This window comes from Arachis hypogaea, chromosome 6 (assembly GCF_003086295.3).
Source record: "Arachis hypogaea cultivar Tifrunner chromosome 6, arahy.Tifrunner.gnm2.J5K5, whole genome shotgun sequence".
Lineage (NCBI taxonomy): Eukaryota > Viridiplantae > Streptophyta > Magnoliopsida > Fabales > Fabaceae > Arachis > Arachis hypogaea.
In genome coordinates, this window is record NC_092041.1 from 50,921,680 (window position 1) to 50,933,234 (window position 11,555).

Genomic DNA, 11,555 nt, shown 5'->3' on the forward strand with positions numbered 1-11,555 from the left:
ATACCCGACCTCCCTATACGAGGTGCAGGAGCGAGCAGAAAAATATATCAACATGGAGGAAACATCCCAGTTAAGAGACTCTTCTAGGAAGGAATCAACCTACCCACCCCGAGATCGAGATCGGGAACAGAGGAAAGAAACCAACTCGGACAAGCCACGGAAATACCACAGTTACACCCCCCTCCGAGTCTCCTTGGTAGACATCTACAGAGAAGTATGCCACACCGAAAAGATCCCACCACCTCGACCACTAAAACACAAGAGAGCAGGGAGAGATCGGTCCGAATACTGTGAATATCACAAGCTCTATGGTCATTCTACTAACGACTGCTACGACCTAAAAAATGTTATAGAAAAGCTAGCCAGAGAAGGAAAACTCGACAGATACATAGCAGAGAAAGGAGAAGAGACCAGGAAGAGAAGGCGAGGAGATAACGAAGATCGGGCCGAACAAACCCCGCGAACCCCTGAAAGACATGTTCACATGATAAATGGAGGCTTCGCAGGCGGAGGAACATCTAGATCCTCGCGCAAAAGACACCTCAAAGAAGTCTATCATGTCCGAGAAGACAGCCCCCTGCCCGAATTACCTACCATCTCGTTTACCCGAGAAGATGCTCAAGGGGTAATACCCGGGCACGACGATCCAATGGTAATCACCATCATCCTAGCAAACGCCAACCTACATCGAACCCTGGTTGACCAGGGAAGCTCAGCAGATATCCTGTTCAAAACGGCCTTCGACAAACTCGGACTTGAAGAAAAAGAACTAAAGGCCTATCCCACCGACTTATTTGGACTAGGGGACATCCCGATCCGTCCCTTAGGATACATCTCGCTACATACTACCTTTGGAAAAGGCGAGCAATCTAGAACATTAAGCATCGACTACATTATAGTCGACGTCCCTTCAGCATACAATGCCCTCATTGGGCGACCAACCCTAAACAGACTAGCAGCTATAGTCTCAACCCCACACCTCTGTATGAAGTTCCCTACCACAAAAGGAATCGCTACCCTAAAAGGCGACCAAAAACTAGCACGGCGATGCTATAACGAAAGCCTGAGCCTAAAAGGGAAAGAGGTCAATACAATAGAACTCGGACGAGTTCAAGCCCGAGAAGACCTTCGGCCACAACCAGAGGGAGAAACCGAAAAAATCCAAATCGGGAACACACCTGAAAAAATAACAAACGTAGGAGCAAACCTCGAAGCAGACCTAAAGGAGGAACTCATAACCCTCTTAAGGGAGAATTCCGACCTCTTCGCCTGGAAAGCCTCCGACATGCCAGGCATAAGCCCCGACCTGATGTGCCATAAGCTATCAGTATACCCGGGGTCCAGACCTGTCCAACAAAGACGCCGGAAGCTCGGGCCTGAGCGCATGCAAGCAATAGAAGAACAAGTACAAGCATTACTAGATGCAGGGTTCATTCGGGAAGTAAAATACCCCCTATGGCTCGCAAACGTGGTCCTGGTAAAAAAGCCCAACGGAAAATGGAGGATGTGCGTCGATTACACGGATCTCAACAAAGCCTGCCCCAAAGACCCATATCCACTACCAAACATCGACGCCTTAGTAGACGCAGCCTCAGGCTATAGATATCTCTCCTTCATGGACGCATATTCGGGATACAATCAAATCCCGATGTACGGACCCGACCAAGAAAAGACCTCGTTCATAGCCCCAAGGGCAAACTACTGCTACGTAGTAATGCCCTTCGGGCTGAAGAACGCAGGGGCAACCTACCAGAGGCTAATGAACAAAGTGTTCTCAGAGCACATCGGACTACAACTAGAGGTGTACGTCGACGACATGCTGGTAAAGACACAAGAAGACGGAAACTTGCTGACCGACCTCACCAGTGTCTTCGGCACCCTCAGAAAACACAACATGAGACTCAACCCGACGAAGTGCACCTTCGCCGCAGAAGCCGGAAAATTCTTAGGCTTCATGTTGACTCAAAGGGGCATTGAAGCAAACCCGGACAAATGCCAAGCGATACTCAATATGAAGAGCCCGACGTGTGTCAAAGAAGTACAACAGCTGAATGGAAGGCTGGCCGCCCTATCAAGATTCTTGGCAGGATCAGCGATAAAATCACTACCTCTCTACTCACTCCTAAAGAAAGGGAAACCCTTCTCGTGGACCCCGGAGTGCGAAAAAGCCTTTCAAGAGTTCAAGGAATTCCTCGGGCAGCCACCAATCCTAACCCGACCTTTAAAAGGGGAAGAGCTCGTACTATACCTCTCGGTCGGACATCGAGCAGTCGCTTCAGCATTAATACGAGAAAACGACCAAGGACAGCACCCCATATACTTTGTAAGCAAGGCACTACAAGGGGCCGAATTAAACTATCAGAAAATAGAAAAATTCGCCTACGCCCTAGTGTTCACAGCTCGGAGGCTCCGTCCCTACTTTCAAGCCCACACCATCAAAGTCCGGACAAATCAACCCATGAGACACATCCTACAAAAAACGGACCTGGCAGGACGAATACTACAATGGGCGGTGGAACTGTCCGAGTTCGACCTCCACTATGAAGCCCGGACTGCCATAAAATCTCAGTACCTAGCCGACTTCATCGCAGAATACACTGAGACCCCTGGAACCCCACTCTCATGGAACCTGTATGTCGACGGGTCCTCAAACAAAACAGGAAGCGGAGCCGGGGTTATACTCGAAAGCGACCAAGGAACACGGATAGAACTATCCCTAAAATTCGAGTTCCAAGCTTCGAACAACCAAGCCGAATACGAGGCCCTACTAGCAGGTCTAAAACTAGCCGAAGAGGTCGGAGCCCAGAGAATCACGATTTTCAGCGACTCCCAAGTCGTCACATCACAAGTAAATGGAAGCTACCAGGCCAAAGACCCCACCATGAAAAAATACCTGGACCAAACACAGGCACAACTGCTCCACTTTTCAGAGATACAGATTCAGCACATACCTCGAGAACAAAACGCCCGAGCAGACGCCCTCTCAAAACTCGCCAGCACCAAGCCCGGAGGCAACAATAGAAGTCTCCTCCAGGAAACCCTACAATCCCCCTCCGTGCTAAGAGAGGAAGAAACGCTGAATATATCCAACCAACAGCAAGGATGGATGACCCCCATACTCAGCTACCTGAAGTCGGGAACTCTTCCCGCCGAAAGAAAGGAAGCTAAAAGACTCACGAAAGATGCCCAGAATTATACACTAATTCATGGCGTATTATACAGAAGAGGATTCACAAATCCCCTCCTTCGGTGCGTCCCGACCTCAGAAACAAAGAACGTCCTCGAAGAAGTCCATGGAGGCATGTGTGGGAACCATCTCGGAGCTCGGGCATTGTCCAAAAAGGTAGTCCGAGCCGGGTTCTACTGGCCGACCTTGCAGAAAGACGCGACGGAATTCGTGAAAATATGCCCCCCTGCCAAAAACACGCCAATTTCCACAAAGCACCACCAAAAGACCTTATCAGCATCACCGCACCATGGCCCTTCGCAAGATGGGGACTAGACCTACTCGGCCCATTCCCCCAAGGACCGGGGCAAGTCAAATACCTCATAGTAGGGGTCGACTACTTCACAAAATGGATCGAAGCCGAACCCTTAGCCACCATTACGGCTCAGAAAAGTCGCAAATTCCTATACAAAAACATTGTCACAAGGTTCGGAGTCCCCTGCTCCATCACAACAGACAATGGAACACAGTTCACGGACACAAGCTTTCAGAACTTGGTGGCCGAACTAAAAATCAAACAGCAATTCACATCAGTCGAGCACCCACAAGCCAATGGACAAGCAGAAGCTGCAAATAAAGTCATCTTGGCAGGGTTAAAATGAAGACTCCAAGAGGCCAAAGGGGCATGGGCCGAGGAACTCCCCCAGGTACTATGGGCATATCGGACAACCCCACACTCTACAACGGGAGAATCCCCATTCCGACTAGCTTACGGGATGGAGGCAATGATTCCTATCGAAATAGATGAAGGGTCACCCAGAGTCCTCTTCTACAACGAAGAAGGCAACCCACAGGCACAAAGGGAAGAACTCGACCTCCTTCCCGAGGTCCGAGAAAGAGCCCGAATCCGAGAAGAAGCCTTAAAACGACGAACGGCCCTCAGATACAATCAGAAAGTAATAAAGCGAAGCTTCTCCATTCACGACCTGATTCTAATCCGAAATGACATCGGAACACAAAAGTCGGGAGAAGGAAAGCTAGCTGCAAATTGGAAAGGACCCTACAAGGTAACAGAAGTCTTAGGGACAGGCTACTACAAAGTATCCGACCTAGAAGGCAATGAGCTGCCCAGGGCCTGGCACGCCTGTAACCTAAGGCGGTACTACAGCTAGAAAAACTTAACCCGAGGTGTACTCTTTTTCCCTACAAGGGTTTTTTAATGAGACACCCGGTTAAAGTAAGACACCCGACCTAGTCAAAGGGTAAACACTCTGTAAATATCCTTTCTTTTTTTTAATACTAATCGAATTTCTCTATTTTCTTTTCTTCTTCCTCATGATGAAACAAATCCTGGAAAGTACCCCACCAAGGCGCATTAATTTATGCTCGGCAAAACGCAAAAAATCATTTGCCAAGAGACCACACAAGGTCGGCAAAGATAAAAGCGACGAGGTTCAAATTAATGTGAGAAGTTATAAAGTAACTCTGAAAAGGCTCAAAGGGCCAAATAAAAAGAGATTACAAAAATAACTTAAAAGGCCGACAAACGACAAGGTCGGACCCAACAAAGGGAAAGTTATAAAGTAACTCTGAAATGGCTCGAAAAAGCCAAATAAAAAGAGATTACAAAAATAACTTAAAAAAGCCGACCAACGACAAAGTCGGACCCAACAAAAAGGAGGTACTCGGGCGCCCGAGGTCCGAGAAAAACTCGGATCCAAGAAAGAAGCCTTAAAACGGCGAGAACCAAGATTTCGAAAAACGCTTACTAAAAAGTTGCTTTACAAAAAAGCAGCTAAAAAGTACAAGCGAAAGAACGAAATCAAAGGAAATTTCGAAAAACGCTTACTAAAAAGTTGCTTTACAAAAAGCAGCTAAAAAGTACAAGCGAAAGAACGAAATCAAAGGAAATTTCGAAAAACGCTTACTAAAAAGTTGCTTTACAAAAAGCAGCTAAAAAGTACAAGCGAAAGAACGAAATCAAAGGAAATCTCGAAAACGCTTACTAAAAAGTTGCTTTACAAAAAGCGGCTAAAAAGTACAAGCACGAAAGCAAAGGAAGTTTCGAAACGCTAGCTAAAAAGTTGTTATCCAAAAACAAACTAAAAAGCACAAAAGCGGAAACAAAAAGTCAAAACGCGAACAAAAACACCGCATAATAAAGTTACTACAAGTAGCTAAATAAGCAAAAGGTGTCCAAAGCGTTTACAGAAACCATCCAAAAAGCCCACAGGTCGGGCAAAACACCAAAAAGATTACAGAGGATCAAGATCCTTTCCAGACTCCACATCAACAGAAGGCTGCGGAGGAAACATAGATATCGGGACTGCATCGACGGCAACGTCATCCCGGTTTGAAACCTCCACACCAGATCTATCCCTGACTAGAGGAGAAGTCGGGTTCTCAACCGGAACTTTGGGGTCGGACATCGGGACCTCATCCTCGGTAGGAGCAGGAACAATCCTTCCCTCCACAACAACGTTGTCCGTACTGAATAAACTCAGATCCAGGTCGGGAGCAAGAACCCGAACCTGAGCCTTCAAATTTTCAAACATAGCATCCATACCCTTGGCAACATGACCTTCCAGCTCGTAAAACTCGTCCTATGCGGATTGCAACTTCTCCTTTGTCTCCACAAGCTCGGCATATAGCCGAGTATAATTCTCTGTAGCCGCCTTCGCCATCTCCTCAGATGTCTTCGCTGCCGCCACAGCCGCGGTAGCTTTAGTTTTCTCTTTCTCCAAAGAGGCCTCCAACTCAGTAATCCTGGCAGCCTTCAGTTGACTAATCCTATCAAGCTCGGACTGAGTCTTCTCAAGTCGGGAGCTGGTCGCCCCAAGGGGGGATTTCTTGAACTCCCGGGCGATAGCGGCATGGAGACTAGCCATCCGGACACAGCTCCGCGCCATATACTGAAAATGATGCTCCATAGAAACATCATCAGTGGAAATAAAGGTCTGAGGGAGAATATGCTGCTCAATCCAACCAAGAGCGTCAAAGTCCTTATCATTGAAACCGGCAAGCTCTTGAGAGGTCTTCTGCTTCTTGGGAGGAGGACCCGAAAACGGAGGAGGAGAAGAAGTAGCAGGCCCAGAGGTCGGAGGATCCTGACTTATAGCTCGGAACTGGGGAGTCGGAATAGTCTTCGACCGAGTCTGAACACCCACAGTAGTCTTCTGCGGAGAAGATCGGACAGAAGCCTCCCCGGCCTCGATATTCCGAGCAGCCACGGACTTCTTCGTCCGACGAAGGAACTTCATGGAATCCGCCTGAGAAGCCATCTCTGCAAAAAATAAAGAAAAAGGATTACCACAACAGAAATTCCAACAAAAATAAGCAAAACCAAAATACTAGAAAAGATGAATCTCGGAAGAGGTCGGGAACTACCTAACTCGGAACGAAGAAGGCTTGGATCTCCCAACATTTTCTTCGTATCCAAGTGAGGTGCCCGACCCCATAAACTGCTCACCACACCCACAAAAGCCTGCTCCACCTCATCTAGACTCTCAAAGGTATACTTAGTAGACACTACATTCTCCTGCCAACAAAGAGGAAAAGAAGGCTCCCCACTCTCATCTAGAAAGAAAGGTCGGACATCTCCAGTAGCCCGGACCTTGAAATAAAAGTTCTTAAAATCGTGAAAGGACTCATCATACAGGGTACAAAACTTTCTTCCCTGGTTAGCCCTAAAAGAGACCCAAGATACCTTCCCTCCACCCGAACCCGGCTTCGTCAACACAAACAAGTAGGAAAAAAGAGAAATAGAGGGAGCAACGCCCAAAAACTGACACAAAAGTTGAAACAGCTTTAAAAATGCCCAAGAATTTGGATGGAGCTGCGTAGGGGCAAGGTTACAAGACCACAACACCTCGGACTCCAGGTCGGTAAAAGGAAGTCGGACACTCAGCCTAGAGAAAAAGCAATCATAAGCATAAAAGAAGAGCTTCTCGGAACTATCTAAAGGCGGAAAGCACACTCTCTCCTCGGAATCCGGGGCTACTAGCTCATAATCCCTCTCAGACTCTCTATCTTCACATATGCTACATTGCCTACGAAACCTAGCTAAATACTCAGAATCTACCACAGACGAGACTCTTAGAGGAACAGGATCTACCCAACCAAGACCACTCGGAATCTTGGTCGACATCGCTTGAAGAACCTTTCGAGACAAAAATTCTTGCCTACAAAGAAGAATACAACAGCAAGCAAAAATCACATCAAAGCAGACAGCGAAAACCCATTCAGCAAAACAAGAAACAACGATCTTTGAGATGAAAATGCAGCAACCCGGAACAAAATGCCAAGAGAAAAGAGCCCCCCCCACATACAAACAAACAAAGCAATGGCGGCGCCTCTTTTCGGGGCAACCCAGGCATAGAGAAAAAGAAACAGAAGCATATGTGCACAAGAAAAGAGATGGGAACAAACCTGGAAAGAAGGAAACGAGGACGATGAGCTCCGAAGAAAGGAGAACAGAACGGCGGCGCAGAGGAAACCCCGGAAGAACACGCGGAAAGATTCGGGGAAGAAGAAAGAGAAAGAAGAAGCGTTGCTCGAAAAAAGAGATGGCAAAACTCAGAAAAACAGGAAGAGAACAGAATAAACGAAGAAAAAGGAAGGGAGCAAATAAATAATGCCTTCACAGAGCCCGAACGGAAATCGAGGAGAAACGGTAAAAAGCAACAAATGCTGAAACGGCCATTTTTTGAATTTTGAAAAACTACTATGCCCGAGCTCAACCTCCCAAAAAGGACGAACTCGGGCAGGGGCACTGTTCATACCCTGACCGGGCTCCTCCAACTCGGCCAAATCCATGAAAGGTCCGACCTCGTCCCAAGGCCTACGCCTGAGGTCGGACCTCGGACAACAAAGCTAAGAAGGCCCATCAAAAGGAACGAAGCCCAAAACCTAAAGGCCGAAAAGGCCTAGGGAAGGCGGTTCCGCAAAAATAGAGATAAAACTCCCAAAAAGATAAGATAAGATAAGAATATCTTATCCAGGGAAGATCACGGCCAGCTACTATAAATACACTGGAACACCCAGGTATAACTCATACTCGAATTCTACTCAATATCTGCTTGGACCCATGCTAACTTAAGCATCGGAGTGTCATTGCAGGTACAACCACCAACCACTCAGCATATCAAGCTCGGGTCATCAATTCCCCCACCTCGGGCCTCTCTAAAAGACGACCGAGCTGCACGTTTCAGGTAACCCTCGGAACAACTATCCAATTGGATGAAGATCGAAAGCTTTCAAGTAAAATCAAAAGGAAAGATAGAAGAAGAATAAGAAAATTAGTATTGATCCATCAAATTACAACAGAGCTCCCTAACCCAATGAAAGGGGTTTAGTTGTTCATAGCTCTAGAAATCAAAATCAAAGATGGAGAATACATGATAAAGCTAGAAGTGTCCAGAAAGTAAATACAAAGAGTAGTTCTCTTTTCTAGCTCCTCCCAAAAAGCTCCTATCTATTTCAAAACTACTCTATATATACTACTCTTCTCAACTTCTAGTTAGCTCTTCAAGTCTTGGGCCTCTAGATCTTTGAGTTTGAAGCATTTCCTTTCTTCATTTGGGCTTGGCTTACTTGCAGAGAAAAAGTGTGAAGTGGGCAGAGACTTTAGCTCAAGACGTTAGGGGTGTTTAAGAGTTAGTGAAAATACAAGTTCGAGAACGTTAGTGACACTTAACATTGTCACTAACGTTGCCATGCACCCCTTTGCCTCACGTTAAAGCCCACGTTAACTGGGTTAACGTGGCTTTTAACGTTGCCTTGTTAGCCTTCGAGAATGTTAGTGACACTCAACATTGTCACTAACGTTCAAGTGTGCCCCTTCTTGCTTCATGTTAAAGCTCACGTTAACTAGGTTAACGTGGCTTCTAACATGGCTTTTGCCAACCTTCGAGAACGTTAGTAACACTCAACATTGTCACTAACGTTCAAGTGTGCCCCTAGGTCTCACGTTAGAGTCCACGTTAACTAGGTTAACGTGGCTTCTAACGTGGCCATTCTTAGCCATCCCAACGTTAGTGAACAATGTTGAGTGTCACTAACCTTGGCTCATTCTTCATTCCTCATCGTTAGCTTCCACGTTAACCAAGTTAACGTGGAAGTTAACGTAGCTCTTGGGGGTTGTGTGGTTTCTCCAACGTTAGTGACAATGTTGAGTGTCACTAACGTTGTCGACAACTCTCCATCTCTTACGTTAGCTCCAACGTTAACAAAGTTAACGTGGGAGTTAACGTGGCTCTTTGCACCTTAGGCCAACGTTAGTGACAATGTTGAGTGTCACTAACGTTGGCTTCTCTTCCCCCTTTAACGTTAGAGGCCACGTTAACTAGGTTAACGTGGCTTCTAACGTGGCCATTTGTGAGCAATTGCCAACGTTAGTGACAATGTTAAGTGTCACTAACGTTGGCTCAACTTCTCTTCTCCACGTTAGAGTTTACGTTAACTTAGTTAACGTGACTCTTTAACGTGGGCATTGATGGCTTTTGAGAGTGTTTTTTTTTTTTGGCAATTACTTTTCTCCTTAACTTTGCAAGTTACCTCCCATTCCTTGCTTCCTTTGGTCCTAAAATCAAGCAATAGAGTGCATCAAAGTTCTAGTCCAAGTCATGGGTAATGCAATATAAAATTTTGTCATTAAAATCATGCAAAAAACCTCATGAAATAATGTAAAATGCACAATGTATGCTTGAATCAAGGTCTGAGTGAATATCTGCCCAAAACTAGCTTATTTCCTAAGAAAATGCATGAAACTACCTTAAAAACAGTGAAGAAAAGGTCAGTGAAACTGGCCAAAATGCCCTGGCATCACATGGATGGGCGTTTAACGCCCAAAAGGGTAGAGCTTTGGGCGTTAAACGCCAGAATGGATACCATTCTGGGCTTTTAACGCCAGGATGGCACAAGAGGGAAAATTCTGTTTTTAATTCAAATTTTTTTCAAGTTTTCAAAATTTTTCAAAATCAAATCTTTTTCAAATCATATCTTTTCAATCATATGTTTTCAAAATCAATTTCTTTCCATTTTCAAAAATACTTGCTATCAATTAATGATTTGATTCAACATTTCAAGTATGTTGCCTTTTTTGATGAGAAAGGTTTAATGTTTGAATCATATCTTTTCTTGTTAGCCAAGTCATTAATTTTCAAAATTAAATCTTTTTAAATTGTTTTTCAAATCATATCTTCTCAATCACATCTTTTTAAAAACCATAACTTTTCAATCATATATTTTTAATCACATCTTTTTCAAAATAGTTTTCAATCATATCTTGTTGATTTCTAATTTCAAAATCTTTTTCAAAAATCACTTGATTTCTTTTCCACTCTTGGTTTTCGAAAATCAATTAGTGTTTTTCAAAATGTTTTTAAAATCTTTTACTTAATTTTCGAAAATTTCTTCCCCTCTTCTCACATCCTTCTATTTATGGACTAACACTACTCCTCAATGCACAATTCGAACTCCATCTTCCTTTGATAAGTTCGAATTTTCTACCTCAAGGAATCTCTATACTGTGACATAGAGGATTCCATATTTTCTTGTTTTCTTCTCTTTCATATGAGCAGGAGCAAAGACAAAAGCATTCTTGTTGAGGCTGATCCTGAACCCGAAAGGACCTTGAAGCGAAAGCTAAGAGAAGCTAAGGCACAACTCTCTGTAGAGGACCTAACAGAAATCTTCAAAGAAGAAGAACCCATGGCAGCCGAAAATAACAACAATGCCAATAATGCAACGAAGGTGCTGGGTGACTTTACTGCACCTACTCCCGACTTCTATGGGAGAAGCATCTCTATCCCTGCCATTGGAGCAAACAACTTTGAGCTTAAGCCTCAATTAGTTTCTCTGATGCAACAGAATTGCAAGTTCCATGGACTTCCATTGGAAGATCCTCATCAGTTTTTAGTTGAGTTCTTGCAAATCTGTGACACTGTCAAGACTAATAGGGTTGACCCTGAGGTCTACAGACTTATGCTATTCCCTAAAGAAAGCCTAAACTCTTGAGAAAAGCTAGTCAATGCCTTCTTGGCAAAGTTCTTTCCACCTCAAAAATTGAGTAAGCTTAGAGTGGAAGTCCAAACCTTCAGACAGAAGGAAGGTGAATCCCTCTATGAAGCTTGGGAAAGATACAAACAATTGATCAGAAAGTGCCCTTCTGACATGCTTTCTGAATAGAGCATCATAGGTATCTTCTATGATGGTCTGTCTGAACTGACCAAAATGTCTTTGGATAGCTCTGCTGGAGGATCTCTTCATCTGAAGAAGACGCCTGCAGAAGCTAAAGAACTCATTGAAATGGTTGCAAATAACCAATTCATGTACACTTCTGAAAGGAATCCTGTGAAGAATGGGACGAATCAGAAGAAAGGAGTTTTTG

At 44.8% G+C, this 11,555-nt stretch overlaps 1 non-coding gene across 1 annotated transcript; it reads right to left on the reverse strand.

Moving 5' to 3' along the window:
* Positions 1-11,236: 11,236 nt before the first annotated feature.
* LOC112699927 (small nucleolar RNA R71) lies at positions 11,237-11,344 on the reverse strand. The gene has a single exon (XR_003152858.1). It is a non-coding gene; the product is annotated as a small nucleolar RNA R71 (small nucleolar RNA).
* Positions 11,345-11,555: the final 211 nt, after the last annotated feature.